The following is a 12,492-nucleotide window of genomic DNA, read 5'->3' as shown; positions in this document are numbered from 1 at the left end:
GTGTCCACCATAAGAAAAAATTAATAAATAAAAGGAGAAAAAAGGACAAGGAAATCGTGCCTATTTCTGTGTCGGATGCCAAAGAATTTCACAAATGGCGAAAAAAGACTGGGAAGCAAAATACAGTATTGTATCCTGAGCAGACAAATCACCGGACCGACCCTCTCACTTCCCCCCAGTCCCCCTGGACGAAGCCTTACTTACACTGAGCTACTGACATAATGATACTCCGACGCAGAATGGTATGTATGATATTGAAATGGACGAGGAAGAGTGGAACTGAAGCAAATATGACAAACGCAGGCACACTTATTCTATTCGTTATGACAATTCAGACAGAGAACGTTAGTATGGATTACTAAAAAAATATCACAATTAATTTAAGGAGCCCTTTTGTGATTGTGTGGAAGTAAAATTTGTTCCTCTGTTAGTGACTGTTAAAACTTATTCTTTTTTTCTAGGTGTCTGCATTATTCTTTAAGAAGTCTAAGCATTTCCAATGGCCTACGGTTTATTATTCGTTTCAAAAAGAAACTGAGAATTTACCTGTCCATATTTTCTTTATAGTTCGGTCCAACTGGAGAATACCGCACTGTTTAAATTACATGCAAATAATGGCGTCAATATTTAAAGAATAAGATATGTCATCAATAACTTTCATTAAAAAAATTTATTTCCCTAGTGGCCAAACGCATATTTTGTGTGGGCTTCATATGTTTCATCATAGATCTTTTGGTACTTTCTTTGGTGCTGATTGCAGAAGAGGTCTAAAAGTATGTACTTCACCTGTGGCTGTGTTGTTTTCTTATGACTGCAGACATTCTGTGCATTAACAGCTAATGTCTATGGTAAAATGTGATTTTAAAAAGTGGGTAACGTCTTTGCCTGGTAATGAAAACGTCCTCAGTCCCAGGTTGGTACCCAGCCGCCACTTGAATTTTGAATAAAAATCATCAACAATGATGGACGACGGCATGAGAAGTTATGACAACGGCCTTGTGAGAGATGTTGAAGGAGTGGACAGTGGTTCAAGGCACTCTCTTGCCCTCGGGGTGGGAAACTGCCCGGTAAAAGTGGAGGATTCAGTAGTGATTAACAGCATGAAACTGTAGAAGAGAATCTGAACTACTGTGTTAACCCTTTGTCACTGTTAAATATACGTACATCTAATTTTAAACGCAGTTTATTACTTTATGTACTAGAGATAATCTGATTTACAGGAATTAATATACTCAAAATAGTTTTTATTATATGTACTAATTCCATTTGAATGTCTCTAAGTCTGTAGGCTCCGGAAATCAGCGAACGGATGAGTAATGGTATGAATATTTACTATGATCTTGTAAGCAGGCGTCTTGAGAGCTGTTTTGTGTTCTGTCAACATTGGCACCTTGTGGATTTACTATTCTGCCATCTAGGGAGAGGTTTCAAAGGCGGCGTCCAACCGATATCAGTCAGTCATCAGGAACACCTGAAAGTGGCAAGAAGTCGTCTTGCATAAATGTCGCGCTTTCTGGACAACACCACCCACCTGAATAACCAAGAATTACTAAAAACATTCCTACGCCGCGAAAACCTACTCACCGAATATAGGACTTAGAGTGAGGAAGATGTTGCAGAGAATGTACTTTGTATAGTAGTGAAGCATGAACAGTGGGAAAACCGGAACAGAAGACAATAAAAGCGGCTGAGATGTCATACAACGGAAAAATGTTGTAAATCAAGTGGACCAAAAAGATAAGGAATGAGAGACGAAGAAAGGATCATACGAAAAACACTGACAAGAGAGACAGGATGATAGGACGTGTGCTAAGACGTCTGAGCATAACATCCTTGGTACTAGAGAAAGGGTAAAAACTGTAGTGGAAGACAGAGCTTGGAACACATCCAACAAGTAATTGATGACGTAGGGTGCAACTGCTACTGCGACTTGAAGAGGTTGACAACGGACAGTAATTCGTGGCAGGCCACATAAAACCAGTCAGAATGCGGATGACTCAAAAATAAAAATAAAAGAAATAAAAAGAATCGGTGAATAGTTCCTCTGTATGAATATCTCTGTTATTTGTAGCGCCCAAATTAAATACACATTTTGAAAGATAGGATACAAATTTTTCAATTGACAGAAAATTCGTCAGATGAATGGGTGTTATTTACTCTATCTGTACAAAAATATCCCAGTGTGGTGTAGAATTGATCACTAGATGTCACGAGAGGTGGAGCTTCCAGTATAAAACGGGCGGGTATTATAGTGTTGTCATTAGAGAAGCAGTAATAACAGGAGTAGTCGGTTAGGAAAGTTGAGTGAGTTTGAATATGAAATAGTCACTGGATGTCCCTACCTAACTAACAGATCAGCAACATTTCAGCCTTTCTTGAACTGCTGAAGTCGACGCTTCGTGATGTGACTTACGAACAATCCACACCAAGACAAGGCAAACCTCTGTAACTGAAGCACAGGGGACGTCCAGTGTTGCAGAAAGAAGATGTCAAAAATCGCAAGAAATATTCCGAAGGAATGACACGTGAGATAAGTGCTATAAGCAGCACAGACAGCACAATAATTTTGCATAAGACATTGAAAAGAATGGTGTATAATGGTTGCCTATTCATGGTTTGACTGTACATCGAACAGTTTGCTTACATGATCACGACAGGAGCAAGTGAACAGCTGTTCAGGTTCATCGAACTCGAAATGTCATTCCTTGGTCAAATCAATGATGTCAATGGGTTTTCCCCACTATTCGTCCTTATCGTTGCTGGAACGATACCCTGTTCATCTCTGCTTCACTTATACACCGTCCTTAGTGCGTCCTGTGCCTGAAATGCCAGCAGTGTTGTAATCAATATGGCAGCGGAAATAGTCGCAGTGGTTTGGCTCGTCGAATGTAAGTGCCCCGCCACTGTAAAGCCAACTAGTGATGAGTTTATTTTTTATTTAATGGAGGCTCCTACATTTCCATCACTTGAAAACAGGCCAAATCACGACTCGTCGTACCTAAATGCACTGCTCAGATACTATATACTGTACTTCTTCTCAATAACAAAGTGCAGCTTCATGTGCTGCTACCAGCAATGAGGGTTTGCGAGGTACCCGTCTCAGAATGTCCGTTGCAAGCAGTTCCCTTTGCAATGTTTGCTCTGAAACTGCTGGAAATGGACATGCGTTCGTTGGTGTCTGCAATTCCTGTCAGATTTGAAAACAATTATGTTACTGATTATGTGACACTCATCTCCGGCCCTGTCGGGACTTCTCATTCTGTGACGACTGTTCTTACGCCGTGCTACAATGTAGCAAGTGGCACACCGTTGCTTGCAGACACGTAGGACCGCGCCAAATCATATACAGATCAAAGCGAGCGATGTATCTCTTCTCTGCGTGGACGGATATAGCGGTAACCAGTCAGCTACCAATTTCAGCTAAATCCTAGTTCTGAATTCAGTTCATACAAGACAAAAATTAATGAATTCCAAACCATAGATAATATAAAAAAACATCCATTTCTACCCGTCTGAACGACCTAGGCAAACACTACGTTATTATAGTAATGTGAACAGACTACTTTACAAACATCATACTCCACCATCTATGTAGGTCACAGCACGGTTGTAGAATCTCATTCCAACGCAATCTCACACATGGTTGTTAACAATTTCAGCTGCTCATGTGTGTGTACTTTACTCAGGAAAAGCAAGTAATGAAATTAATGATTTCCGACAGGTAAAACAATAGTGGCTGCCGGAAACCGAAATTGTTACAAGAACATTAGTTTTTAACCAGAATTCTCTTTAGTCAGATACTTAATCATAAAATATTTGGTTGAAGTTCTTCAATGACTTCTACACAAAACACATTAATACCCCTGGACGTTATTTATCACAGAAAGTCGTGAATTCCTAGGTTTACGTTATATTGTGTGGTTCAACAGTTACTTTAAACATTAAACTCAAATTCATACAGTCATTAACTATAGCCATTACACAGAGTTGTATAAAGTTTCATACCAGTCGAATTGCTGGATACGTCTATAATAATTCCGTTTCCTTTGTCTGTTCCTGCTCCACTGAGTGGCCGCGCGGTTAGAGGCGCCATGTCACAGATTGCGCTGCGCCTTTCGCTGGAGGCTCGAGTCCTGCACCTTGCATGAGTGTGCGTGTGTTGTTCTTAGCATAAGTTAGTTTAAACTATTGTGTAAGTCTAGGGACCGATGACCTAAGCAGTTTGGTCCCTTAGGAATTCACACACATTTCTCTGTTCCACTCCAAAAAAGAGCTGAAAGAAACGACTGTCTGTATGGCTCTGTACGAGCCCTACTTCCTCTTATCTTCGTGGTCTGTACGCGAAATACACGGAAGCGGCAGTAGAATCACTGTGCAGTCAGTGTGAATGCTGGTTCTCCAAATTTTCTCAGTAGTGACCGACACAAGGAACACCGTCTTCCATCCAGGGATCCCCATTTGAGTTCACTAACCGTCTCCTCATACTCTCGTGTTGATCGAAACTATCGCCAACGGATCTAGCAACATGTCTGTAAGTTACATGGAAGCGTCCTTTTAAACCGACTTAGTTGAATCCCGCACTCTCGAACGGTATACAAGAATGGGCTGCACTAACCTTATACACGTGGCCTTCCTTTCCCAAAAGTTCAAAATGGTTCAAATGGCTCTGAGCACTATGGGACTTAACTTCTGTGGTCATCAGACCCCTAGAACTTAGAACTACTTAAACCTAACTAACCTAAGGACACCACACACATCCATGCCCTAGGCAGGATTCGAACCTGCGACCGTAGCAGTCCCGCGGTTCCGGACCGCGTTCCCAAAAGTGTCCTAATTAAGTTAAGTCGACCATTCGCGTTCTCCTCTACCGTCTCAATTCTCGTTCCATTTTGTATTACTTTATAATGCTACACCTAAAAATTTAATCGACGTGACTGTCAAGCTGCGCACTACCATCGCTGTTTTCGAACATGGATTCTTTTCACTAATTATTTGCAGTACTTAATTTTTTTCTACATTTAGAGCGAGCTACCTTATATCACTTATTTTTAGATACAAATTTTGTCCAAGTTTTCTCGTATCCGCCTATAGTCACTCGATGACAACTTCCCATACAGCCCTGCCTCATCAGCAAAACCGTGGCAGATTGCTGCTCAACCTGTCCATCAGATCACTTGTGTACGAGAAGTGTTCAGTAAGTAATGCAACACATTTTTTTCTGAAGACAATTTGCGAGGTGTTTCATTGTATTCCGTAAATCATCTAGCGTGAATCTGTCCGCACATTCCAACATTGCAGGAGTCACAGCTGTGACCGGACGCGGCCGGCTGGAGTGGCTGAGCGGTTAAAGGCGCTACAGTCTGGAACCGCACGACCGCTACGGTCGCAGGTTCGAATCCTGCCTCGGGCATGGATGTGTGTGATGTCCTTAGGTTAGTTAGGTTTAAGTAGTTCTAAGTTCTAGGGGACTTATGACCACAGCAGTTGAGTCCCATAGTGCTCAGAGCCATTTGAACCATTTTTTTGACCGGACGGTCGGCACGCGGGATATCGTACGCGTTAACACAACCTTGTTGCGATGACGAGAGACGCCTCGCCAAACGGCTCGCCGTGCGTTTGTTCAGTGACAGATCTTCATAGACAATCTGCAAGCGCCAATGAAGGAAGGGGTAAGGAATGAAACAGGAAGCCGCCTGGTAGTATTCTGCACAGATTTTAACTTAATCATAGCTGACACTTTGTTTAAGAATCATGAAAAGACCTGGAGACACCGGAAGGTTTCAGATAGATTATATATTGTTAAGACAGAGATGTAGGAACCAGGTTTTAAATTGCAAGACGTTTCCGGGGGCAGATGTGGACTCTGACCAGAATTTATTGGTTATGAACTGTAGACTAAAACTGAAGGAACTGCGAAAAGGTAGGAATTTAAGGAGATGGGACCAGAGGTGATAGTTACACAGGAAGCATTAGGGAGCGATTGACAAGAACAAGGGAAAGAGATACAGTAGAAGAAGAATGGCTAGCTTTGAGAGATGAAATAGTGAAGGCAGATGAGGATAAAGTAGGTAAAAAGTAGGCGCGCGGTTCCGAACTGAAGCGCCTAGAAACGCTCGGCCACCGCGGCCGGCGCTTATCACGACTCAACAGGGACCAGTGCTTGAGTTGAGTAAGAAAGTTCAAAAGAATATTGGTTGCAGCAGTTACACGGAAATTAAAAGTTTTGAATAGAATAGACTAGTATTGAGGGCTGTATCCTCCCATCATCGGAATTAAGACCACAACGAAAACGACAAAGATGGGATAAATCAGTCAACAAGTTGAAAATAAAAGTGTATTATAACCCTCGACCTGGGTTTCGACAGTTTTAAAATAGTGTTTTTCGGACGGTGTAATGGATCCTGTTACATCACATGCTGATAGAGTAATATGACTAAATCCAAACGGGTTTTATCATATGAGGCATTTTTCTTACGAATACAAAAAATCATAAGCCAGCACCAACGACTGCAGCAACATAGATGGTATGGTGTGAAGATCAAATGCCGAGTGGTTACAGACTCTATGGATGGCTTAAAATTTTGCATGATGCATACAACCTCGCACTGATAGACAATAACAATATTACCTTATCAGCTGGATCGACGATACGCCGTACCAGGCAGTGCAGGAAGAACTTGCGCAGACAATTCTCCATCCTCTCCATAGACTCGTAAGCAATTCCACGTTATGTTTGAGCAGTTCCTGCATCAGCTCCTGCTACAGCTTTTGTTGCTGCTCCTGGCGGCACAACTGCTTTGCCAGCATTTTTGAAATAAAAGCTACACGGTGGCCGCAAATTAACAATACGAAAAACGAAAAGCGTCACAGACGTAAGGAGATCCTACGTTGCTACATTTGTACCTGCACAAGGCGGTACAACGCTGTGAAGCTGTCACTATCGGTACAAATGTAGCTACAACAGCCGAAATTGGCTCTACTACGAAAGCCAGCGAGCTGACCCGTGAAACGAGAACGAAACAAGACGTCCGAGTCGATGTACCGGGAAGCACACAATATGATAACCGCGTAGAGACGAGCTCGGAGTGAAAACAGAAATGCGACGAGGGCGAGCGACTAAACGAATAAGAACAAAGAAACAGCGTGCGAGGGCGATGTGAAGGGCAGATCCGAGGTAGTTGATTTCCGGGTAATAACTGACTGGTCCGACCTACAACCGCCGACAAGAAAATATTTGTATCAGTGGTTCTGCCCCAACACCACTTTGCGCGCCATCCGTGGCAGCTTGCCGCATTACTCTGCCACCAGAACCCACTTCTGCTCATCAGCGTCAATATCTATGTCTATTGTCGTCGATTCTAAAACCACAATTGACACTGTACAGTATAGTAGTTGGGTCATATAAATTTCTAGCCTTACGAAATGGAATTTAAGGAACGGTGTGTGTGTTCATACTGGTTTTCATGTCCTTCAGCACTCTACTGGAACACCTAAGTATCAAACACTACTTGTATGTGGCATTTCTGACAGTGCTTCTTTGTAAACAATGTTTTTTAGAGTGGGCTTTTGTAGATCCATCCCTTCTCACAAAATACTTTCAATGCTGCATACATTATTTTTGTCTTTGAGGCCACATGCGGTGCGAGCTGCGTAACAGTGTTTTCAGTATACATCTCATCCCCGGTTTACCCCCAAAGAGTTAATTTTTGTAAAACTCTTCGCTAGTGAGCGACTACCATACGTAAAGGATGTTCCATCAATTTCTTATATTTCTACGACCAATAGTGTAAGCAGCTTTCGATTTCCAAACGAAACTATGAACTGCATTCCACCATGTCCGTACGAGAGCATGCCGAAATTTAGTGCTTCGAATTTTTATTCGGTTCTCAGTATCGGTAAAGGTTTCACATGTCATTCGTGTCAATAAGTCAACTTTGCCGCTTCGCTAATGGAAGTTGCAACCCACTGCCGCTGGAGGGCTCCAAATGACAGCGTGTAGCATGGTGGTGTGTAATGTAACTCTCTCGGTTGGGTTAGGGTTTATTTGGGGGAGGAGACCAAACTGCGATGTCAGAGGTCATTGGTCTCATCGGATTAGGGAATGATGGAGGAGGAGGTCGGCCGTGCCCTTTCAATGGAACCATCCCGGCATTTGCCTGAGGCGATTTAGTGAAATCACGGAAAACCGAAATCAGGATGGACGGACGCGACGTTGAACAATCTTCCTCCCGAATGTGGGTCCAGTGTGCTAACCACTGAGCCACCTCCCTCTGTTTCTGTCGGTTCTTGAGAGAAATCTGGCTGTAAACGAATTTCTAACCGCAAAAAATGTGTCTTTGATTGAAATCCATAGAAGACTGAAAGCTCTAAACAGTGATAACTGTATCGACATCAATGACGTACAATGTTGAGTTGTTCGTGCTATTAATGAAGGAAATGGTCGTGTTAACCTCAACGTGTATGACAGAGATCAAAGCGGACGAGTGTGTACGGCAATGGACAAGCTTCATCGCAATCGGATTGATGAATTTATCAGAGAAAATCGTCGGATAAGACAGACACAGCTCTCACGACTGCGTACACAGGCCACCGTTACAGAACTGCAGTACAAAATCCTGTGTCTACTGTGGAATCCTCGAATGATCACTCCTAATGTGAAAGAGACGATACTGGACATCTGTCAACAATTAGGAATGTGGATGCACTCAACGACAGGTGTGATATGACATTCAGAATGATGGAGCACAGCACTCAGTCGTCCTTTTCTTTCAGGTTTAAGCAATCGAATCTGGGTTTCTGCTTGTGTCAAGCCAGTATCAATGCATTATTTCATAACATCAATGCATTTCCAAGTACGTCAGCCCCCATTGTTCGGGCTAGTATCACAGTTCGTTCAATACGCAAAGAACTGCAACAGGGGACTGACGTACTAGGACGTTCATTGATATTATGAAACAGGGCATTTGCAATCGCTAGACACTAGCCGAAATCTAGATTCGCTGAATAAAACCTGAAGGAAGAGGACGACTGATTAGTGTTCTCCATCATTTTGAAATTTCCCATACGTTTTGAGCGCGAGGGTTCAAATGGCTCTGAGCACTATGGGACTTAACATCTATGGTCATCAGTCCCCTAGAACTTAGAACTACTTAAACCTAACTAACCTAAGGACAGCACACAACACCCAGCCATCACGAGGCAGAGAAAATCCCTGACCCCGCCGGGAATCGAACCCGGGAACCCGAGCGTGTGAAGCGAGAACGCTACCGCACTACCACGAGATGCGGGCTCAAGCTCACAGTGCTCGGGGAAATTGACACTGTTGCGCATTTGGAATTCATGCCTAAAGATACAATTATAAACTCTGCAACGTACGGCGAGATCCTCACATAAATGAATGCAGGAATTCTAAAAGTTCGTCCACACATGAAGCACCCTCTCCTTCAGCAAGACAATGCCGGATCACGCACGAGTGCTGAGACATCATCAGCAACATTCTGACGCCTTTGCTTCACTGTCGTTGATCATACTCTATACAGCCCTGACTTCGTCCTACCAAATTTTCATCTTTTGATAGTGACGAAGATGCAAGCAGATGTGAACTTATGGGTCTGTAAACAAAGGCAAACATTTTACATCGACGGTATCAAAAATGTGATCTCTCTTTAGGTGAAATGTGTCCGTCGCCAGAGTGACAACGTTGAGAAATAATTATGGAGACAAGAAAATAAAGATGTAGAATGTGAATATTTTTTATTTAAAAAGCATTAAGTGTTTTCACATAAAAAATTCGGAGACAATACTTTCCAGCACGTTCTCGCAGTTGAATATTAAATAATCGTTTCACAGGAATAGCTACACGCTGTAGAATGCTCCCTCGAAATTTCGTGCCCCTGAGACGAATGGCTTAGAATAGGATGTCATTCCTAACCTATACTACAACGCAACCCCACCTACATTGATACTCCTCACTAGGTGAAATGTAAAGTTGTTAGTTTTAGTGGGAACCTAACACACATTATGAATATCCGCACAAAATTTCATGTGAATACCATCAATGATTCAGGCAGGATATCGATTCGACAAAAGTCTTCGAATTTGTGTGAGTTCCTGCATTTTGAAAAGTCACATCTACGTCGCAAAAGTGGTGCATGTTCCATCAAAATATAATTTTTGTGAGACTGATGGTTTATGTTAGTCGCTGTCTAATGTGTCAGGCAAATCCAACACCCTCCATGAAAACCCTGACATGATAGCAAATCCGGCAGTATGTCACATAGCTCCGAATAAATCCTGACATTAAATTAACCAAAGTAATACGATCAATGAGTGAGCAAATGTAATACCACAGACTAACACAAGAACGCCTAAATGCATGTCATACCTTCCCACCGTGAAACAGACACAGTTCCAAGGGCCGAAACGAGAACAGAAGCCGAGAGCAGAGCAGTGTAAGATAGAAGGCCCTATGATAAAGGACGGACACCCACATCGCCGAACGATCGCCAAGAGCAGCCCCCAGCCCATGTTAAAAGATAGAGCCCTCCAGAAGAACAGAATAGATCTTACGATAACACTAAAAGGGCCACACCAGCTGCAAGTTTTAGCGTGAGACTATACACGTCTCTGTTATGTTGCAAACATTAAAAACACTGCCCCTCCACGAAAAGTATAACGTTTCTCATTGGATAGACAGAATTTTTGTAGGCGGAGCTTAAAGTTAACATTGAGACGCTGATTAGTCAGTTGAAAACACAGCCAGATACCTTTTTTTAAACCAACTTAAGCAAAATCTAGTAAAGAGAGGTTAGAGAGAGTTGCTTCCTAGACGGCGAGGTGTGTGGAGCTGCGCCGCCTGACGCTGCCTAACCACCGACAAGGTAATGAACGCACGCGATGGCACATAAGAACAACGCATAAGGCTTCACTCAGAACTGAAGAAGTCTCATCTGTTAAGTCAATTCCCTAAAAAAAAAAAAAAAAAAACGCTCAGAGCGTCGTTGCGCGATAGTGGTAGGGAGACACGGCTACACGGCTTATAGAAATCACGCAGGATGTGAGAGCTGGTGAATCAATAAGCCAGCTTCTATCTCCATGCCGCAAGCTAAAAGGGTCTCTGTCAGTTTCGCCTTGTTCTCTGCCCGGGGACTGGGTGTTGTGTTATCCTCATCATTTCATTGCATCATCATCTTCATTTGGGAGAGTGACTAGATTGGATTGTGAAAAGAAAATGGACTGTGTAAAAATTGGGATTTTGTACATGCGCTGATAACTGCGCAGTTGAGCGCCCCACAAAGCAAAACATCGTCTGTTTCGCTTTTGGAGTCACTAAGTGCTTCTCTGCCAAGCAGCTTATTTTACTGGTGAAGTTATCTGTACTTATTTCTGGGTTATATTTGACTGCTTTCGGTTACGAGTAAAGAGCTCTGATTCCGTTAAGTTTCTGATTTTTACGTCACTATCTGCTGGTATTCCTCATTTCATTTACAGTGCTTTCAACTTCAGAAGCATTTCCCTTGACTTTTGATGCCCCTACCAAACTGTTTTCTTTCTTGGTTGTTGGCTGTGTGTTCTACCCGTAACTGAACAATCTGAGAAAGAGTCCATCCCATTTTTTTCTTTATAGCCGTGGCTATAAAAGTCGCTGCAGTCTCAGAGGTTTTGCTGGCGAGCCTTGTTTTTATTATGGGTCTCGAGAGCTTCTTATTCCTCTCTCCCAGCCATCAGCACTATCCTTCCAGAATCCAGATCGCAACACTGCTGCTTCATCTGACAGAGAGTTTCGGTCACAAAAATAAAATTTGTGCTTAGAGGTGATTTTCATTACAAAATTGGTAGCTCTGGAAAGCTACTGTCGACATACACCCAGAAAGATGAAATGTGTTCTACGTTCCCCTATGCACATATATCCCACGCCAGTAACGAAAAATTATGAAATATTCGTGCTTTCAAATAAAAAAAAGAAAACGTGGCCCTGTTCCTGGAACGCATCCTGCTCCCAAGAATTCGACAACCATTACTTGACGGCAACATCATCCGACAAGAACAATTCGCATTCCAAGAAAAACTGTCAGCAGAACTCAAGGTCCTCCGTATTACAGAATATATTACACAAAACATGAAGCTCTCCAAGTATACAGCCGCAGTTTTTCTAGACGTCGAGAAAGCATACGATAAAGTATGGAAGGACAACCTTGTCACGAAACTAAAAGACCAGACCGACGTACCTGAATGCTACATCAAAATGATTGATAGTTTTTTACACGACCGGAGATGCTTTGTACAGATAGATAGCAAACGATCAGCACACAAAGTACTACAGGAAGGAATCCCGCAGGGTTCGGTACTTTCGCCAACCCTATTCACCGTATATGTAAACGACATCCCGAAAACAGAAACCTCGACAATAGCGCAATTCGCAGACGATACAGCACTTCTAGAAACGCACAGACAACTATCAACAACAATAAACAGACTACAAAAACAAGTTGA

The sequence above is a fragment of the Schistocerca cancellata genome, chromosome 9, assembly GCF_023864275.1.
Source record: "Schistocerca cancellata isolate TAMUIC-IGC-003103 chromosome 9, iqSchCanc2.1, whole genome shotgun sequence".
In the NCBI taxonomy this organism is placed as follows: domain Eukaryota; kingdom Metazoa; phylum Arthropoda; class Insecta; order Orthoptera; family Acrididae; genus Schistocerca; species Schistocerca cancellata.
The sequence above is the reverse complement of the archived record's forward strand: the minus strand, read 5'-3'. Positions refer to the sequence as shown.